Raw genomic sequence first — 15,019 nt, 5'->3', positions numbered from 1 at the left:
TGCACTCACATCTACCACTAAACCTTGGAGGTGTCCCCCGTGAGCGAGGAATGTGCCACAGCCTCAGCGGTTGATAGAAAACTGCAGCACACAACCAACGGTAAGAATGCGCTTCCAAACATGCAGTCAAATGTGGGCGGTTGATTGGCCGGCAAACCAAAAACGTTGAAGAAAGGCTGTCCCAAGGTGGCCGGCCGGGCCGACCGAGACTGTGGTGACTCTGGCGGATAGACTCCTTGGCTGCTCTCAAGGAGAGGGGCTATGTTGACTCTGGTTTTTCTTCAAAATGCTCAAGTCTTTCGCCTTTTACTAAAGACTTCCGTGGAGAGGAACGTCCAAGAGTTTAAGTTATTTTTGGTGGGCTTTGCTGTATGGCTGCGCCCTTTGAGTGTGTCAAATGTCAAGCAGCTGTCCGTCACGGCTCAGAGGTGCACTTAGATCACCTGGGGGTGGAGGTGAGCAGCAGCAGCCTTTGTTATGCGCACTTCAGAAACACGGCACCACAACAAGTAACTTGTGCGCCAAGATCTTGAGTTGGCCCCAGACACTGGTGGGCCATCGCTTCTCGGCCTTTTGGCTAAGATCAAGAGTAGTATCTGTTCTTATCAGTTTAATATCTGATATATCCTCTATATGGGGATTAAATATTAAAAGCATTTTTGAGCATTGGGCGGTGAAACCTTGGGCTTGCTCTCTTCACTCCTTGCATTGACCTGGTATTGCAGTGCCACCAGGAACGGTGCACCGTTCTCTTTTTTTCTGTGAAAACCAAAGCAAGGCTGAAACTGGAAGGACATTAACGTGTGCCCGTGCGTCAACGTAATTGCAAGCCCACGTTTCTTGTAAGGAAGCAGCAGTGTAAAAGCGTGCTGCAGTGTAAAAGCTTACAGCACCTGGTATTCCCAGGCGGTCTCCCATCCAAGTACTAACCAGGCCCGACCCTGCTTAGCTTCCGAGATCAGACGAGATCGGGCGTGCTCAGGGTGGTGTGGCCGAAAGCCGACGGGCAGGTGACACAGACTCCTTTTATAGACCAGGCAAGGCCCCCTGCTCGTGGAGGGGCTCAAAAGGCAGCCTTCCGAACACACTGCACTTGAGCCTTTATCGCCACTACCTGCTACACTCTATTCCAGTATTAGGAAGCTACACCGAGATGGGTAAGCTGCTGTTGGTGCCGTCAGGTGCAGTTGTTGCTGAATCGATAGGAAATGACAGCCAGGTATGCCAGTGAAAAGGTCGAGTGTTTCCTCTCCAATGTGTGCTGGAGGTTGAAGTTGAACACAGCACAGCATTAACGAGCACCTGAGTCAAGGCATTGGACTCTGGGACTATCCATTTCCTGCACCATCAGCCAAAGAGCTGTGTCTGGGAACAGCCACCCAGTGCTGGGCAAGTACACCTCATACTTACCTGGCAGGGGAGATACCATGATCAAGAAGGTGGTTCACCCAGGGCGAGGCTCAGCCATTGCACTCTGGTTGTGCTGACCCCTGCAAATTCCCCAAACGTGGGAATCTTGACTGCATAATTTTTGCTAGTGGGGTACTGCGTCCGCGCTCTCCCCCGATGACGTAGTTGTAAGCAAAGGCCAGCCGCCCAAGGTTCCACCTTGTGTGCCCATCTCCAGGCTTCTCACATGCTCGCAGAGCGACGTCCCCAGTCTTTCCAAGTTGCTGGGAATGGGATGGTTGTGGGTGTTGTCTTTTAGCTCTAAGGAAATGTCATGCTCCCTTTCCCGGCTCTTTGTAGGTAGAACTGGATTGTTGGAGATGGATCCATGGCCATCATGCCAAGGGTTAATACTTTGGCGCTTGCTCCGTCCACTACTGTACATTGACCTGATATTGAAGCGATGCCAGGAGCAGCTCACCATTTCAGAAGCCCGGAGGAGTTGGGAAACGGCCCGGCAGTTTGTACTGCTCGGTGTGACACAGAGCTGCTTTGCTCATGCACTCACATCTACCACTAAACCTTGGAGGTGTCCCCCGTGAGCGAGGAATGTGCCACAGCCTCAGCGGTTGATAGAAAACTGCAGCACACAACCAACGGTAAGAATGCGCTTCCAAACATGCAGTCAAATGTGGGCGGTTGATTGGCCGGCAAACCAAAAACGTTGAAGAAAGGCTGTCCCAAGGTGGCCGGCCGGGCCGACCGAGACTGTGGTGACTCTGGCGGATAGACTCCTTGGCTGCTCTCAAGGAGAGGGGCTATGTTGACTCTGGTTTTTCTTCAAAATGCTCAAGTCTTTCGCCTTTTACTAAAGACTTCCGTGGAGAGGAACGTCCAAGAGTTTAAGTTATTTTTGGTGGGCTTTGCTGTATGGCTGCGCCCTTTGAGTGTGTCAAATGTCAAGCAGCTGTCCGTCACGGCTCAGAGGTGCACTTAGATCACCTGGGGGTGGAGGTGAGCAGCAGCAGCCTTTGTTATGCGCACTTCAGAAACACGGCACCACAACAAGTAACTTGTGCGCCAAGATCTTGAGTTGGCCCCAGACACTGGTGGGCCATCGCTTCTCGGCCTTTTGGCTAAGATCAAGTGTAGTATCTGTTCTTATCAGTTTAATATCTGATATGTCCTCTATATGGGGATTAAATATTAAATGCATTTTTGAGCATTGGGCGGTGAAACCTTGGGCTTGCTCTCTTCACTCCTTGCATTGACCTGGTATTGCAGTGCCACCAGGAAGGGTGCACCGTTCTCTTTTTTTCTGTGAAAACCAAAGCAAGGCTGAAATTGGAAGGACATTAACGTGTGCCCGTGCGTCAACGTAATTGCAAGCCCACGTTTCTTGTAAGGAAGCAGCAGTGTAAAAGCGTGCTGCAGTGTAAAAGCGTGCTGCAGTGTAAAAGCTTACAGCACCTGGTATTCCCAGGCGGTCTCCCATCCAAGTACTAACCAGGCCCGACCCTGCTTAGCTTCCGAGATCAGACGAGATCGGGCGTGCTCAGGGTGGTGTGGCCGTAAGCCGACGGGCAGGTGACACAGACTCCTTTTATAGACCAGGCAAGGCCCCCTGCTCGTGGAGGGGCTCAAAAGGCAGCCTTCCGAACACACTGCACTTGAGCCTTTATCGCCACTACCTGCTACACTCTATTCCAGTATTAGGAAGCTACACCGAGATGGGTAAGCTGCTGTTGGTGCCGTCAGGTGCAGTTGTTGCTGAATCGATAGGAAATGACAGCCAGGTATGCCAGTGAAAAGGTCGAGTGTTTCCTCTTCAATGTGTGCTGGAGGTTGAAGTTGAACACAGCACAGCATTAACGAGCACCTGAGTCAAGGCATTGGACTCTGGGACTATCCATTTCCTGCACCATCAGCCAAAGAGCTGTGTCTGGGAACAGCCACCCAGTGCTGGGCAAGTACACCTCATACTTACCTGGCAGGGGAGATACCATGATCAAGAAGGTGGTTCACCCAGGGCGAGGCTCAGCCATTGCACTCTGGTTGTGCTGACCCCTGCAAATTCCCCAAACGTGGGAATCTTGACTGCATAATTTTTGCTAGTGGGGTACTGCGTCCGCGCTCTCCCCCGATGACGTAGTTGTAAGCAAAGGTCAGCCGCCCAAGGTTCCGCCTTGTGTGCCCATCTCCAGGCTTCTCACGTGCTCGCAGAGCGACATCCCCAGTCTTTCCAAGTTGCTGGGAATGGGATGGTTGTGGGTGTTGTCTTTTAGCTCTAAGGAAATGTCATGCTCCCTTTCCCGGCTCTTTGTAGGTAGAACTGGATTGTTGGAGATGGATCCATGGCCATCATGCCAAGGGTTAATACTTTGGCGCTTGCTCCGTCCACTCCTGTACATTGACCTGATATTGAAGCGATGCCAGGAGCAGCTCACCATTTCAGAAGCCCGGAGGAGTTGGGAAACGGCCCGGCAGTTTGTACTGCTCGGTGTGACACAGAGCTGCTTTGCTCATGCACTCACATCTACCACTAAACCTTGGAGGTGTCCCCCGTGAGCGAGGAATGTGCCACAGCCTCAGCGGTTGATAGAAAACTGCAGCACACAACCAACGGTAAGAATGCGCTTCCAAACATGCAGTCAAATGTGGGCGGTTGATTGGCCGGCAAACCAAAAACGTTGAAGAAAGGCTGTCCCAAGGTGGCCGGCCGGGCCGACCGAGACTGTGGTGACTCTGGCGGATAGACTCCTTGGCTGCTCTCAAGGAGAGGGGCTATGTTGACTCTGGTTTTTATTCAAAATGCTCAAGTCTTTCGCCTTTTACTAAAGAATTCCGTGGAGAGGAACGTCCAAGAGTTTAAGTTATTTTTGGTGGGCTTTGCTGTATGTCTGCGCCCTTTGAGTGTGTCAAATGTCAAGCAGCTGTCCGTCACGGCTCAGAGGTGCACTTAGATCACCTGGGGGTGGAGGTGAGCAGCAGCAGCCTTTGTTATGCGCACTTCAGAAACACGGCACCACAACAAGTAACTTGTGCGCCAAGATCTTGAGTTGGCCCCAGACACTGGTGGGCCATCGCTTCTCGGCCTTTTGGCTAAGATCAAGTGTAGTATCTGTTCTTATCAGTTTAATATCTGATATGTCCTCTATATGGGGATTAAATATTAAATGCATTTTTGAGCATTGGGCGGTGAAACCTTGGGCTTGCTCTCTTCACTCCTTGCATTGACCTGGTATTGCAGTGCCACCAGGAAGGGTGCACCGTTCTCTTTTTTTCTGTGAAAACCAAAGCAAGGCTGAAATTGGAAGGACATTAACGTGTGCCCGTGCGTCAACGTAATTGCAAGCCCACGTTTCTTGTAAGGAAGCAGCAGTGTAAAAGCGTGCTGCAGTGTAAAAGCGTGCTGCAGTGTAAAAGCTTACAGCACCTGGTATTCCCAGGCGGTCTCCCATCCAAGTACTAACCAGGCCCGACCCTGCTTAGCTTCCGAGATCAGACGAGATCGGGCGTGCTCAGGGTGGTGTGGCCGTAAGCCGACGGGCAGGTGACACAGACTCCTTTTATAGACCAGGCAAGGCCCCCTGCTCGTGGAGGGGCTCAAAAGGCAGCCTTCCGAACACACTGCACTTGAGCCTTTATCGCCACTACCTGCTACACTCTATTCCAGTATTAGGAAGCTACACCGAGATGGGTAAGCTGCTGTTGGTGCCGTCAGGTGCAGTTGTTGCTGAATCGATAGGAAATGACAGCCAGGTATGCCAGTGAAAAGGTCGAGTGTTTCCTCTTCAATGTGTGCTGGAGGTTGAAGTTGAACACAGCACAGCATTAACGAGCACCTGAGTCAAGGCATTGGACTCTGGGACTATCCATTTCCTGCACCATCAGCCAAAGAGCTGTGTCTGGGAACAGCCACCCAGTGCTGGGCAAGTACACCTCATACTTACCTGGCAGGGGAGATACCATGATCAAGAAGGTGGTTCACCCAGGGCGAGGCTCAGCCATTGCACTCTGGTTGTGCTGACCCCTGCAAATTCCCCAAACGTGGGAATCTTGACTGCATAATTTTTGCTAGTGGGGTACTGCGTCCGCGCTCTCCCCCGATGACGTAGTTGTAAGCAAAGGTCAGCCGCCCAAGGTTCCGCCTTGTGTGCCCATCTCCAGGCTTCTCACGTGCTCGCAGAGCGACATCCCCAGTCTTTCCAAGTTGCTGGGAATGGGATGGTTGTGGGTGTTGTCTTTTAGCTCTAAGGAAATGTCATGCTCCCTTTCCCGGCTCTTTGTAGGTAGAACTGGATTGTTGGAGATGGATCCATGGCCATCATGCCAAGGGTTAATACTTTGGCGCTTGCTCCGTCCACTCCTGTACATTGACCTGATATTGAAGCGATGCCAGGAGCAGCTCACCATTTCAGAAGCCCGGAGGAGTTGGGAAACGGCCCGGCAGTTTGTACTGCTCGGTGTGACACAGAGCTGCTTTGCTCATGCACTCACATCTACCACTAAACCTTGGAGGTGTCCCCCGTGAGCGAGGAATGTGCCACAGCCTCAGCGGTTGATAGAAAACTGCAGCACACAACCAACGGTAAGAATGCGCTTCCAAACATGCAGTCAAATGTGGGCGGTTGATTGGCCGGCAAACCAAAAACGTTGAAGAAAGGCTGTCCCAAGGTGGCCGGCCGGGCCGACCGAGACTGTGGTGACTCTGGCGGATAGACTCCTTGGCTGCTCTCAAGGAGAGGGGCTATGTTGACTCTGGTTTATCTTCAAAATGCTCAAGTCTTTCGCCTTTTACTAAAGAATTCCGTGGAGAGGAACGTCCAAGAGTTTAAGTTATTTTTGGTGGGCTTTGCTGTATGTCTGCGCCCTTTGAGTGTGTCAAATGTCAAGCAGCTGTCCGTCACGGCTCAGAGGTGCACTTAGATCACCTGGGGGTGGAGGTGAGCAGCAGCAGCCTTTGTTATGCGCACTTCAGAAACACGGCACCACAACAAGTAACTTGTGCGCCAAGATCTTGAGTTGGCCCCAGACACTGGTGGGCCATCGCTTCTCGGCCTTTTGGCTAAGATCAAGTGTAGTATCTGTTCTTATCAGTTTAATATCTGATATGTCCTCTATATGGGGATTAAATATTAAATGCATTTTTGAGCATTGGGCGGTGAAACCTTGGGCTTGCTCTCTTCACTCCTTGCATTGACCTGGTATTGCAGTGCCACCAGGAAGGGTGCACCGTTCTCTTTTTTTCTGTGAAAACCAAAGCAAGGCTGAAATTGGAAGGACATTAACGTGTGCCCGTGCGTCAACGTAATTGCAAGCCCACGTTTCTTGTAAGGAAGCAGCAGTGTAAAAGCGTGCTGCAGTGTAAAAGCGTGCTGCAGTGTAAAAGCTTACAGCACCTGGTATTCCCAGGCGGTCTCCCATCCAAGTACTAACCAGGCCCGACCCTGCTTAGCTTCCGAGATCAGACGAGATCGGGCGTGCTCAGGGTGGTGTGGCCGTAAGCCGACGGGCAGGTGACACAGACTCCTTTTATAGACCAGGCAAGGCCCCCTGCTCGTGGAGGGGCTCAAAAGGCAGCCTTCCGAACACACTGCACTTGAGCCTTTATCGCCACTACCTGCTACACTCTATTCCAGTATTAGGAAGCTACACCGAGATGGGTAAGCTGCTGTTGGTGCCGTCAGGTGCAGTTGTTGCTGAATCGATAGGAAATGACAGCCAGGTATGCCAGTGAAAAGGTCGAGTGTTTCCTCTTCAATGTGTGCTGGAGGTTGAAGTTGAACACAGCACAGCATTAACGAGCACCTGAGTCAAGGCATTGGACTCTGGGACTATCCATTTCCTGCACCATCAGCCAAAGAGCTGTGTCTGGGAACAGCCACCCAGTGCTGGGCAAGTACACCTCATACTTACCTGGCAGGGGAGATACCATGATCAAGAAGGTGGTTCACCCAGGGCGAGGCTCAGCCATTGCACTCTGGTTGTGCTGACCCCTGCAAATTCCCCAAACGTGGGAATCTTGACTGCATAATTTTTGCTAGTGGGGTACTGCGTCCGCGCTCTCCCCCGATGACGTAGTTGTAAGCAAAGGTCAGCCGCCCAAGGTTCCGCCTTGTGTGCCCATCTCCAGGCTTCTCACGTGCTCGCAGAGCGACATCCCCAGTCTTTCCAAGTTGCTGGGAATGGGATGGTTGTGGGTGTTGTCTTTTAGCTCTAAGGAAATGTCATGCTCCCTTTCCCGGCTCTTTGTAGGTAGAACTGGATTGTTGGAGATGGATCCATGGCCATCATGCCAAGGGTTAATACTTTGGCGCTTGCTCCGTCCACTCCTGTACATTGACCTGATATTGAAGCGATGCCAGGAGCAGCTCACCATTTCAGAAGCCCGGAGGAGTTGGGAAACGGCCCGGCAGTTTGTACTGCTCGGTGTGACACAGAGCTGCTTTGCTCATGCACTCACATCTACCACTAAACCTTGGAGGTGTCCCCCGTGAGCGAGGAATGTGCCACAGCCTCAGCGGTTGATAGAAAACTGCAGCACACAACCAACGGTAAGAATGCGCTTCCAAACATGCAGTCAAATGTGGGCGGTTGATTGGCCGGCAAACCAAAAACGTTGAAGAAAGGCTGTCCCAAGGTGGCCGGCCGGGCCGACCGAGACTGTGGTGACTCTGGCGGATAGACTCCTTGGCTGCTCTCAAGGAGAGGGGCTATGTTGACTCTGGTTTTTCTTCAAAATGCTCAAGTCTTTCGCCTTTTACTAAAGAATTCCGTGGAGAGGAACGTCCAAGAGTTTAAGTTATTTTTGGTGGGCTTTGCTGTATGTCTGCGCCCTTTGAGTGTGTCAAATGTCAAGCAGCTGTCCGTCACGGCTCAGAGGTGCACTTAGATCACCTGGGGGTGGAGGTGAGCAGCAGCAGCCTTTGTTATGCGCACTTCAGAAACACGGCACCACAACAAGTAACTTGTGCGCCAAGATCTTGAGTTGGCCCCAGACACTGGTGGGCCATCGCTTCTCGGCCTTTTGGCTAAGATCAAGTGTAGTATCTGTTCTTATCAGTTTAATATCTGATATGTCCTCTATATGGGGATTAAATATTAAATGCATTTTTGAGCATTGGGCGGTGAAACCTTGGGCTTGCTCTCTTCACTCCTTGCATTGACCTGGTATTGCAGTGCCACCAGGAAGGGTGCACCGTTCTCTTTTTTTCTGTGAAAACCAAAGCAAGGCTGAAATTGGAAGGACATTAACGTGTGCCCGTGCGTCAACGTAATTGCAAGCCCACGTTTCTTGTAAGGAAGCAGCAGTGTAAAAGCGTGCTGCAGTGTAAAAGCGTGCTGCAGTGTAAAAGCTTACAGCACCTGGTATTCCCAGGCGGTCTCCCATCCAAGTACTAACCAGGCCCGACCCTGCTTAGCTTCCGAGATCAGACGAGATCGGGCGTGCTCAGGGTGGTGTGGCCGTAAGCCGACGGGCAGGTGACACAGACTCCTTTTATAGACCAGGCAAGGCCCCCTGCTCGTGGAGGGGCTCAAAAGGCAGCCTTCCGAACACACTGCACTTGAGCCTTTATCGCCACTACCTGCTACACTCTATTCCAGTATTAGGAAGCTACACCGAGATGGGTAAGCTGCTGTTGGTGCCGTCAGGTGCAGTTGTTGCTGAATCGATAGGAAATGACAGCCAGGTATGCCAGTGAAAAGGTTGAGTGTTTCCTCTCCAATGTGTGCTGGAGGTTGAAGTTGAACACAGCACAGCATTAACGAGCACCTGAGTCAAGGCATTGGACTCTGGGACTATCCATTTCCTGCACCATCAGCCAAAGAGCTGTGTCTGGGAACAGCCACCCAGTGCTGGGCAAGTACACCTCATACTTACCTGGCAGGGGAGATACCATGATCAAGAAGGTGGTTCACCCAGGGCGAGGCTCAGCCATTGCACTCTGGTTGTGCTGACCCCTGCAAATTCCCCAAACGTGGGAATCTTGACTGCATAATTTTTGCTAGTGGGGTACTGCGTCCGCGCTCTCCCCCGATGACGTAGTTGTAAGCAAAGGTCAGCCGCCCAAGGTTCCGCCTTGTGTGCCCATCTCCAGGCTTCTCACGTGCTCGCAGAGCGACATCCCCAGTCTTTCCAAGTTGCTGGGAATGGGATGGTTGTGGGTGTTGTCTTTTAGCTCTAAGGAAATGTCATGCTCCCTTTCCCGGCTCTTTGTAGGTAGAACTGGATTGTTGGAGATGGATCCATGGCCATCATGCCAAGGGTTAATACTTTGGCGCTTGCTCCGTCCACTCCTGTACATTGACCTGATATTGAAGCGATGCCAGGAGCAGCTCACCATTTCAGAAGCCCGGAGGAGTTGGGAAACGGCCCGGCAGTTTGTACTGCTCGGTGTGACACAGAGCTGCTTTGCTCATGCACTCACATCTACCACTAAACCTTGGAGGTGTCCCCCGTGAGCGAGGAATGTGCCACAGCCTCAGCGGTTGATAGAAAACTGCAGCACACAACCAACGGTAAGAATGCGCTTCCAAACATGCAGTCAAATGTGGGCGGTTGATTGGCCGGCAAACCAAAAACGTTGAAGAAAGGCTGTCCCAAGGTGGCCGGCCGGGCCGACCGAGACTGTGGTGACTCTGGCGGATAGACTCCTTGGCTGCTCTCAAGGAGAGGGGCTATGTTGACTCTGGTTTTTATTCAAAATGCTCAAGTCTTTCGCCTTTTACTAAAGAATTCCGTGGAGAGGAACGTCCAAGAGTTTAAGTTATTTTTGGTGGGCTTTGCTGTATGTCTGCGCCCTTTGAGTGTGTCAAATGTCAAGCAGCTGTCCGTCACGGCTCAGAGGTGCACTTAGATCACCTGGGGGTGGAGGTGAGCAGCAGCAGCCTTTGTTATGCGCACTTCAGAAACACGGCACCACAACAAGTAACTTGTGCGCCAAGATCTTGAGTTGGCCCCAGACACTGGTGGGCCATCGCTTCTCGGCCTTTTGGCTAAGATCAAGTGTAGTATCTGTTCTTATCAGTTTAATATCTGATATGTCCTCTATATGGGGATTAAATATTAAATGCATTTTTGAGCATTGGGCGGTGAAACCTTGGGCTTGCTCTCTTCACTCCTTGCATTGACCTGGTATTGCAGTGCCACCAGGAAGGGTGCACCGTTCTCTTTTTTTCTGTGAAAACCAAAGCAAGGCTGAAATTGGAAGGACATTAACGTGTGCCCGTGCGTCAACGTAATTGCAAGCCCACGTTTCTTGTAAGGAAGCAGCAGTGTAAAAGCGTGCTGCAGTGTAAAAGCGTGCTGCAGTGTAAAAGCTTACAGCACCTGGTATTCCCAGGCGGTCTCCCATCCAAGTACTAACCAGGCCCGACCCTGCTTAGCTTCCGAGATCAGACGAGATCGGGCGTGCTCAGGGTGGTGTGGCCGTAAGCCGACGGGCAGGTGACACAGACTCCTTTTATAGACCAGGCAAGGCCCCCTGCTCGTGGAGGGGCTCAAAAGGCAGCCTTCCGAACACACTGCACTTGAGCCTTTATCGCCACTACCTGCTACACTCTATTCCAGTATTAGGAAGCTACACCGAGATGGGTAAGCTGCTGTTGGTGCCGTCAGGTGCAGTTGTTGCTGAATCGATAGGAAATGACAGCCAGGTATGCCAGTGAAAAGGTTGAGTGTTTCCTCTCCAATGTGTGCTGGAGGTTGAAGTTGAACACAGCACAGCATTAACGAGCACCTGAGTCAAGGCATTGGACTCTGGGACTATCCATTTCCTGCACCATCAGCCAAAGAGCTGTGTCTGGGAACAGCCACCCAGTGCTGGGCAAGTACACCTCATACTTACCTGGCAGGGGAGATACCATGATCAAGAAGGTGGTTCACCCAGGGCGAGGCTCAGCCATTGCACTCTGGTTGTGCTGACCCCTGCAAATTCCCCAAACGTGGGAATCTTGACTGCATAATTTTTGCTAGTGGGGTACTGCGTCCGCGCTCTCCCCCGATGACGTAGTTGTAAGCAAAGGTCAGCCGCCCAAGGTTCCGCCTTGTGTGCCCATCTCCAGGCTTCTCACGTGCTCGCAGAGCGACATCCCCAGTCTTTCCAAGTTGCTGGGAATGGGATGGTTGTGGGTGTTGTCTTTTAGCTCTAAGGAAATGTCATGCTCCCTTTCCCGGCTCTTTGTAGGTAGAACTGGATTGTTGGAGATGGATCCATGGCCATCATGCCAAGGGTTAATACTTTGGCGCTTGCTCCGTCCACTCCTGTACATTGACCTGATATTGAAGCGATGCCAGGAGCAGCTCACCATTTCAGAAGCCCGGAGGAGTTGGGAAACGGCCCGGCAGTTTGTACTGCTCGGTGTGACACAGAGCTGCTTTGCTCATGCACTCACATCTACCACTAAACCTTGGAGGTGTCCCCCGTGAGCGAGGAATGTGCCACAGCCTCAGCGGTTGATAGAAAACTGCAGCACACAACCAACGGTAAGAATGCGCTTCCAAACATGCAGTCAAATGTGGGCGGTTGATTGGCCGGCAAACCAAAAACGTTGAAGAAAGGCTGTCCCAAGGTGGCCGGCCGGGCCGACCGAGACTGTGGTGACTCTGGCGGATAGACTCCTTGGCTGCTCTCAAGGAGAGGGGCTATGTTGACTCTGGTTTTTCTTCAAAATGCTCAAGTCTTTCGCCTTTTACTAAAGAATTCCGTGGAGAGGAACGTCCAAGAGTTTAAGTTATTTTTGGTGGGCTTTGCTGTATGTCTGCGCCCTTTGAGTGTGTCAAATGTCAAGCAGCTGTCCGTCACGGCTCAGAGGTGCACTTAGATCACCTGGGGGTGGAGGTGAGCAGCAGCAGCCTTTGTTATGCGCACTTCAGAAACACGGCACCACAACAAGTAACTTGTGCGCCAAGATCTTGAGTTGGCCCCAGACACTGGTGGGCCATCGCTTCTCGGCCTTTTGGCTAAGATCAAGTGTAGTATCTGTTCTTATCAGTTTAATATCTGATATGTCCTCTATATGGGGATTAAATATTAAATGCATTTTTGAGCATTGGGCGGTGAAACCTTGGGCTTGCTCTCTTCACTCCTTGCATTGACCTGGTATTGCAGTGCCACCAGGAAGGGTGCACCGTTCTCTTTTTTTCTGTGAAAACCAAAGCAAGGCTGAAATTGGAAGGACATTAACGTGTGCCCGTGCGTCAACGTAATTGCAAGCCCACGTTTCTTGTAAGGAAGCAGCAGTGTAAAAGCGTGCTGCAGTGTAAAAGCGTGCTGCAGTGTAAAAGCTTACAGCACCTGGTATTCCCAGGCGGTCTCCCATCCAAGTACTAACCAGGCCCGACCCTGCTTAGCTTCCGAGATCAGACGAGATCGGGCGTGCTCAGGGTGGTGTGGCCGTAAGCCGACGGGCAGGTGACACAGACTCCTTTTATAGACCAGGCAAGGCCCCCTGCTCGTGGAGGGGCTCAAAAGGCAGCCTTCCGAACACACTGCACTTGAGCCTTTATCGCCACTACCTGCTACACTCTATTCCAGTATTAGGAAGCTACACCGAGATGGGTAAGCTGCTGTTGGTGCCGTCAGGTGCAGTTGTTGCTGAATCGATAGGAAATGACAGCCAGGTATGCCAGTGAAAAGGTCGAGTGTTTCCTCTCCAATGTGTGCTGGAGGTTGAAGTTGAACACAGCACAGCATTAACGAGCACCTGAGTCAAGGCATTGGACTCTGGGACTATCCATTTCCTGCACCATCAGCCAAAGAGCTGTGTCTGGGAACAGCCACCCAGTGCTGGGCAAGTACACCTCATACTTACCTGGCAGGGGAGATACCATGATCAAGAAGGTGGTTCACCCAGGGCGAGGCTCAGCCATTGCACTCTGGTTGTGCTGACCCCTGCAAATTCCCCAAACGTGGGAATCTTGACTGCATAATTTTTGCTAGTGGGGTACTGCGTCCGCGCTCTCCCCCGATGACGTAGTTGTAAGCAAAGGTCAGCCGTCCAAGGTTCCGCCTTGTGTGCCCATCTCCAGGCTTCTCACGTGCTCGCAGAGCGACGTCCCCAGTCTTTCCAAGTTGCTGGGAATGGGATGGTTGTGGGTGTTGTCTTTTAGCTCTAAGGAAATGTCATGCTCCCTTTCCCGGCTCTTTGTAGGTAGAACTGGATTGTTGGAGATGGATCCATGGCCATCATGCCAAGGGTTAATACTTTGGCGCTTGCTCCGTCCACTCCTGTACATTGACCTGATATTGAAGCGATGCCAGGAGCAGCTCACCATTTCAGAAGCCCGGAGGAGTTGGGAAACGGCCCGGCAGTTTGTACTGCTCGGTGTGACACAGAGCTGCTTTGCTCATGCACTCACATCTACCACTAAACCTTGGAGGTGTCCCCCGTGAGCGAGGAATGTGCCACAGCCTCAGCGGTTGATAGAAAACTGCAGCACACAACCAACGGTAAGAATGCGCTTCCAAACATGCAGTCAAATGTGGGCGGTTGATTGGCCGGCAAACCAAAAACGTTGAAGAAAGGCTGTCCCAAGGTGGCCGGCCGGGCCGACCGAGACTGTGGTGACTCTGGCGGATAGACTCCTTGGCTGCTCTCAAGGAGAGGGGCTATGTTGACTCTGGTTTTTCTTCAAAATGCTCAAGTCTTTCGCCTTTTACTAAAGAATTCCGTGGAGAGGAACGTCCAAGAGTTTAAGTTATTTTTGGTGGGCTTTGCTGTATGTCTGCGCCCTTTGAGTGTGTCAAATGTCAAGCAGCTGTCCGTCACGGCTCAGAGGTGCACTTAGATCACCTGGGGGTGGAGGTGAGCAGCAGCAGCCTTTGTTATGCGCACTTCAGAAACACGGCACCACAACAAGTAACTTGTGCGCCAAGATCTTGAGTTGGCCCCAGACACTGGTGGGCCATCGCTTCTCGGCCTTTTGGCTAAGATCAAGTGTAGTATCTGTTCTTATCAGTTTAATATCTGATATGTCCTCTATATGGGGATTAAATATTAAATGCATTTTTGAGCATTGGGCGGTGAAACCTTGGGCTTGCTCTCTTCACTCCTTGCATTGACCTGGTATTGCAGTGCCACCAGGAAGGGTGCACCGTTCTCTTTTTTTCTGTGAAAACCAAAGCAAGGCTGAAATTGGAAGGACATTAACGTGTGCCCGTGCGTCAACGTAATTGCAAGCCCACGTTTCTTGTAAGGAAGCAGCAGTGTAAAAGCGTGCTGCAGTGTAAAAGCGTGCTGCAGTGTAAAAGCTTACAGCACCTGGTATTCCCAGGCGGTCTCCCATCCAAGTACTAACCAGGCCCGACCCTGCTTAGCTTCCGAGATCAGACGAGATCGGGCGTGCTCAGGGTGGTGTGGCCGTAAGCCGACGGGCAGGTGACACAGACTCCTTTTATAGACCAGGCAAGGCCCCCTGCTCGTGGAGGGGCTCAAAAGGCAGCCTTCCGAACACACTGCACTTGAGCCTTTATCGCCACTACCTGCTACACTCTATTCCAGTATTAGGAAGCTACACCGAGATGGGTAAGCTGCTGTTGGTGCCGTCAGGTGCAGTTGTTGCTGAATCGATAGGAAATGACAGCCAGGTATGCCAGTGAAAAGGTCGAGTGTTTCCTCTCCAATG

The 15,019-nt window shown here is 51.7% G+C and overlaps 31 non-coding genes across 31 annotated transcripts; 23 read left to right on the top strand and 8 right to left on the bottom strand.

The window, feature by feature from the left end:
- The first annotated feature begins 265 nt into the window (after window positions 1-265).
- LOC131453549 (U5 spliceosomal RNA) lies at window positions 266-378 on the top strand. Its single transcript, XR_009238267.1, has one exon. It is a non-coding gene; the product is annotated as a U5 spliceosomal RNA (small nuclear RNA).
- A 179-nt stretch (window positions 379-557) lies between these two features.
- On the top strand, window positions 558-750 carry LOC131453495 (U2 spliceosomal RNA). Its single transcript, XR_009238215.1, has one exon. It is a non-coding gene; the product is annotated as a U2 spliceosomal RNA (small nuclear RNA).
- Window positions 751-881: 131 nt separating this feature from the next.
- On the bottom strand, window positions 882-1,000 carry LOC131453302 (5S ribosomal RNA). The gene has a single exon (XR_009238035.1). It is a non-coding gene; the product is annotated as a 5S ribosomal RNA (ribosomal RNA).
- A 402-nt stretch (window positions 1,001-1,402) lies between these two features.
- LOC131453349 (U1 spliceosomal RNA) lies at window positions 1,403-1,566 on the top strand. Its single transcript, XR_009238074.1, has one exon. It is a non-coding gene; the product is annotated as a U1 spliceosomal RNA (small nuclear RNA).
- A 647-nt stretch (window positions 1,567-2,213) lies between these two features.
- Window positions 2,214-2,326, top strand: LOC131453548 (U5 spliceosomal RNA). Its single transcript, XR_009238266.1, has one exon. It is a non-coding gene; the product is annotated as a U5 spliceosomal RNA (small nuclear RNA).
- Window positions 2,327-2,505: 179 nt separating this feature from the next.
- Window positions 2,506-2,698, top strand: LOC131453507 (U2 spliceosomal RNA). The gene has a single exon (XR_009238227.1). It is a non-coding gene; the product is annotated as a U2 spliceosomal RNA (small nuclear RNA).
- Window positions 2,699-2,847: 149 nt separating this feature from the next.
- Window positions 2,848-2,966, bottom strand: LOC131453289 (5S ribosomal RNA). The gene has a single exon (XR_009238022.1). It is a non-coding gene; the product is annotated as a 5S ribosomal RNA (ribosomal RNA).
- A 402-nt stretch (window positions 2,967-3,368) lies between these two features.
- Window positions 3,369-3,532, top strand: LOC131453348 (U1 spliceosomal RNA). Its single transcript, XR_009238073.1, has one exon. It is a non-coding gene; the product is annotated as a U1 spliceosomal RNA (small nuclear RNA).
- A 647-nt stretch (window positions 3,533-4,179) lies between these two features.
- Window positions 4,180-4,291, top strand: LOC131453617 (U5 spliceosomal RNA). The gene has a single exon (XR_009238332.1). It is a non-coding gene; the product is annotated as a U5 spliceosomal RNA (small nuclear RNA).
- Window positions 4,292-4,471: 180 nt separating this feature from the next.
- On the top strand, window positions 4,472-4,664 carry LOC131453506 (U2 spliceosomal RNA). Its single transcript, XR_009238226.1, has one exon. It is a non-coding gene; the product is annotated as a U2 spliceosomal RNA (small nuclear RNA).
- Window positions 4,665-4,813: 149 nt separating this feature from the next.
- On the bottom strand, window positions 4,814-4,932 carry LOC131453288 (5S ribosomal RNA). Its single transcript, XR_009238021.1, has one exon. It is a non-coding gene; the product is annotated as a 5S ribosomal RNA (ribosomal RNA).
- Window positions 4,933-5,334: 402 nt separating this feature from the next.
- Window positions 5,335-5,498, top strand: LOC131453347 (U1 spliceosomal RNA). The gene has a single exon (XR_009238072.1). It is a non-coding gene; the product is annotated as a U1 spliceosomal RNA (small nuclear RNA).
- Window positions 5,499-6,145: 647 nt separating this feature from the next.
- LOC131453614 (U5 spliceosomal RNA) lies at window positions 6,146-6,257 on the top strand. Its single transcript, XR_009238329.1, has one exon. It is a non-coding gene; the product is annotated as a U5 spliceosomal RNA (small nuclear RNA).
- A 180-nt stretch (window positions 6,258-6,437) lies between these two features.
- Window positions 6,438-6,630, top strand: LOC131453505 (U2 spliceosomal RNA). The gene has a single exon (XR_009238225.1). It is a non-coding gene; the product is annotated as a U2 spliceosomal RNA (small nuclear RNA).
- Window positions 6,631-6,779: 149 nt separating this feature from the next.
- On the bottom strand, window positions 6,780-6,898 carry LOC131453287 (5S ribosomal RNA). Its single transcript, XR_009238020.1, has one exon. It is a non-coding gene; the product is annotated as a 5S ribosomal RNA (ribosomal RNA).
- A 402-nt stretch (window positions 6,899-7,300) lies between these two features.
- Window positions 7,301-7,464, top strand: LOC131453346 (U1 spliceosomal RNA). Its single transcript, XR_009238071.1, has one exon. It is a non-coding gene; the product is annotated as a U1 spliceosomal RNA (small nuclear RNA).
- A 647-nt stretch (window positions 7,465-8,111) lies between these two features.
- Window positions 8,112-8,223, top strand: LOC131453607 (U5 spliceosomal RNA). The gene has a single exon (XR_009238322.1). It is a non-coding gene; the product is annotated as a U5 spliceosomal RNA (small nuclear RNA).
- Window positions 8,224-8,403: 180 nt separating this feature from the next.
- Window positions 8,404-8,596, top strand: LOC131453504 (U2 spliceosomal RNA). Its single transcript, XR_009238224.1, has one exon. It is a non-coding gene; the product is annotated as a U2 spliceosomal RNA (small nuclear RNA).
- Window positions 8,597-8,745: 149 nt separating this feature from the next.
- Window positions 8,746-8,864, bottom strand: LOC131453286 (5S ribosomal RNA). Its single transcript, XR_009238019.1, has one exon. It is a non-coding gene; the product is annotated as a 5S ribosomal RNA (ribosomal RNA).
- Window positions 8,865-9,266: 402 nt separating this feature from the next.
- Window positions 9,267-9,430, top strand: LOC131453345 (U1 spliceosomal RNA). The gene has a single exon (XR_009238070.1). It is a non-coding gene; the product is annotated as a U1 spliceosomal RNA (small nuclear RNA).
- Window positions 9,431-10,077: 647 nt separating this feature from the next.
- LOC131453616 (U5 spliceosomal RNA) lies at window positions 10,078-10,189 on the top strand. The gene has a single exon (XR_009238331.1). It is a non-coding gene; the product is annotated as a U5 spliceosomal RNA (small nuclear RNA).
- A 180-nt stretch (window positions 10,190-10,369) lies between these two features.
- On the top strand, window positions 10,370-10,562 carry LOC131453503 (U2 spliceosomal RNA). The gene has a single exon (XR_009238223.1). It is a non-coding gene; the product is annotated as a U2 spliceosomal RNA (small nuclear RNA).
- Window positions 10,563-10,711: 149 nt separating this feature from the next.
- On the bottom strand, window positions 10,712-10,830 carry LOC131453285 (5S ribosomal RNA). Its single transcript, XR_009238018.1, has one exon. It is a non-coding gene; the product is annotated as a 5S ribosomal RNA (ribosomal RNA).
- Window positions 10,831-11,232: 402 nt separating this feature from the next.
- LOC131453344 (U1 spliceosomal RNA) lies at window positions 11,233-11,396 on the top strand. The gene has a single exon (XR_009238069.1). It is a non-coding gene; the product is annotated as a U1 spliceosomal RNA (small nuclear RNA).
- A 647-nt stretch (window positions 11,397-12,043) lies between these two features.
- Window positions 12,044-12,155, top strand: LOC131453606 (U5 spliceosomal RNA). Its single transcript, XR_009238321.1, has one exon. It is a non-coding gene; the product is annotated as a U5 spliceosomal RNA (small nuclear RNA).
- Window positions 12,156-12,335: 180 nt separating this feature from the next.
- Window positions 12,336-12,528, top strand: LOC131453502 (U2 spliceosomal RNA). The gene has a single exon (XR_009238222.1). It is a non-coding gene; the product is annotated as a U2 spliceosomal RNA (small nuclear RNA).
- A 149-nt stretch (window positions 12,529-12,677) lies between these two features.
- On the bottom strand, window positions 12,678-12,796 carry LOC131453283 (5S ribosomal RNA). Its single transcript, XR_009238016.1, has one exon. It is a non-coding gene; the product is annotated as a 5S ribosomal RNA (ribosomal RNA).
- A 402-nt stretch (window positions 12,797-13,198) lies between these two features.
- On the top strand, window positions 13,199-13,362 carry LOC131453343 (U1 spliceosomal RNA). The gene has a single exon (XR_009238068.1). It is a non-coding gene; the product is annotated as a U1 spliceosomal RNA (small nuclear RNA).
- Window positions 13,363-14,009: 647 nt separating this feature from the next.
- LOC131453605 (U5 spliceosomal RNA) lies at window positions 14,010-14,121 on the top strand. The gene has a single exon (XR_009238320.1). It is a non-coding gene; the product is annotated as a U5 spliceosomal RNA (small nuclear RNA).
- Window positions 14,122-14,301: 180 nt separating this feature from the next.
- Window positions 14,302-14,494, top strand: LOC131453501 (U2 spliceosomal RNA). Its single transcript, XR_009238221.1, has one exon. It is a non-coding gene; the product is annotated as a U2 spliceosomal RNA (small nuclear RNA).
- Window positions 14,495-14,643: 149 nt separating this feature from the next.
- LOC131453282 (5S ribosomal RNA) lies at window positions 14,644-14,762 on the bottom strand. Its single transcript, XR_009238015.1, has one exon. It is a non-coding gene; the product is annotated as a 5S ribosomal RNA (ribosomal RNA).
- Between the last annotated feature and the right edge of the window lie 257 nt (window positions 14,763-15,019).

The sequence above is a fragment of the Solea solea genome, unplaced genomic scaffold (genome assembly GCF_958295425.1).
Source record: "Solea solea unplaced genomic scaffold, fSolSol10.1 scaffold_35, whole genome shotgun sequence".
Taxonomy (NCBI): domain Eukaryota; kingdom Metazoa; phylum Chordata; class Actinopteri; order Pleuronectiformes; family Soleidae; genus Solea; species Solea solea.
Note: the sequence above shows the minus strand (reverse complement) of the source record. Positions and strands in the feature narration are given on the sequence as shown.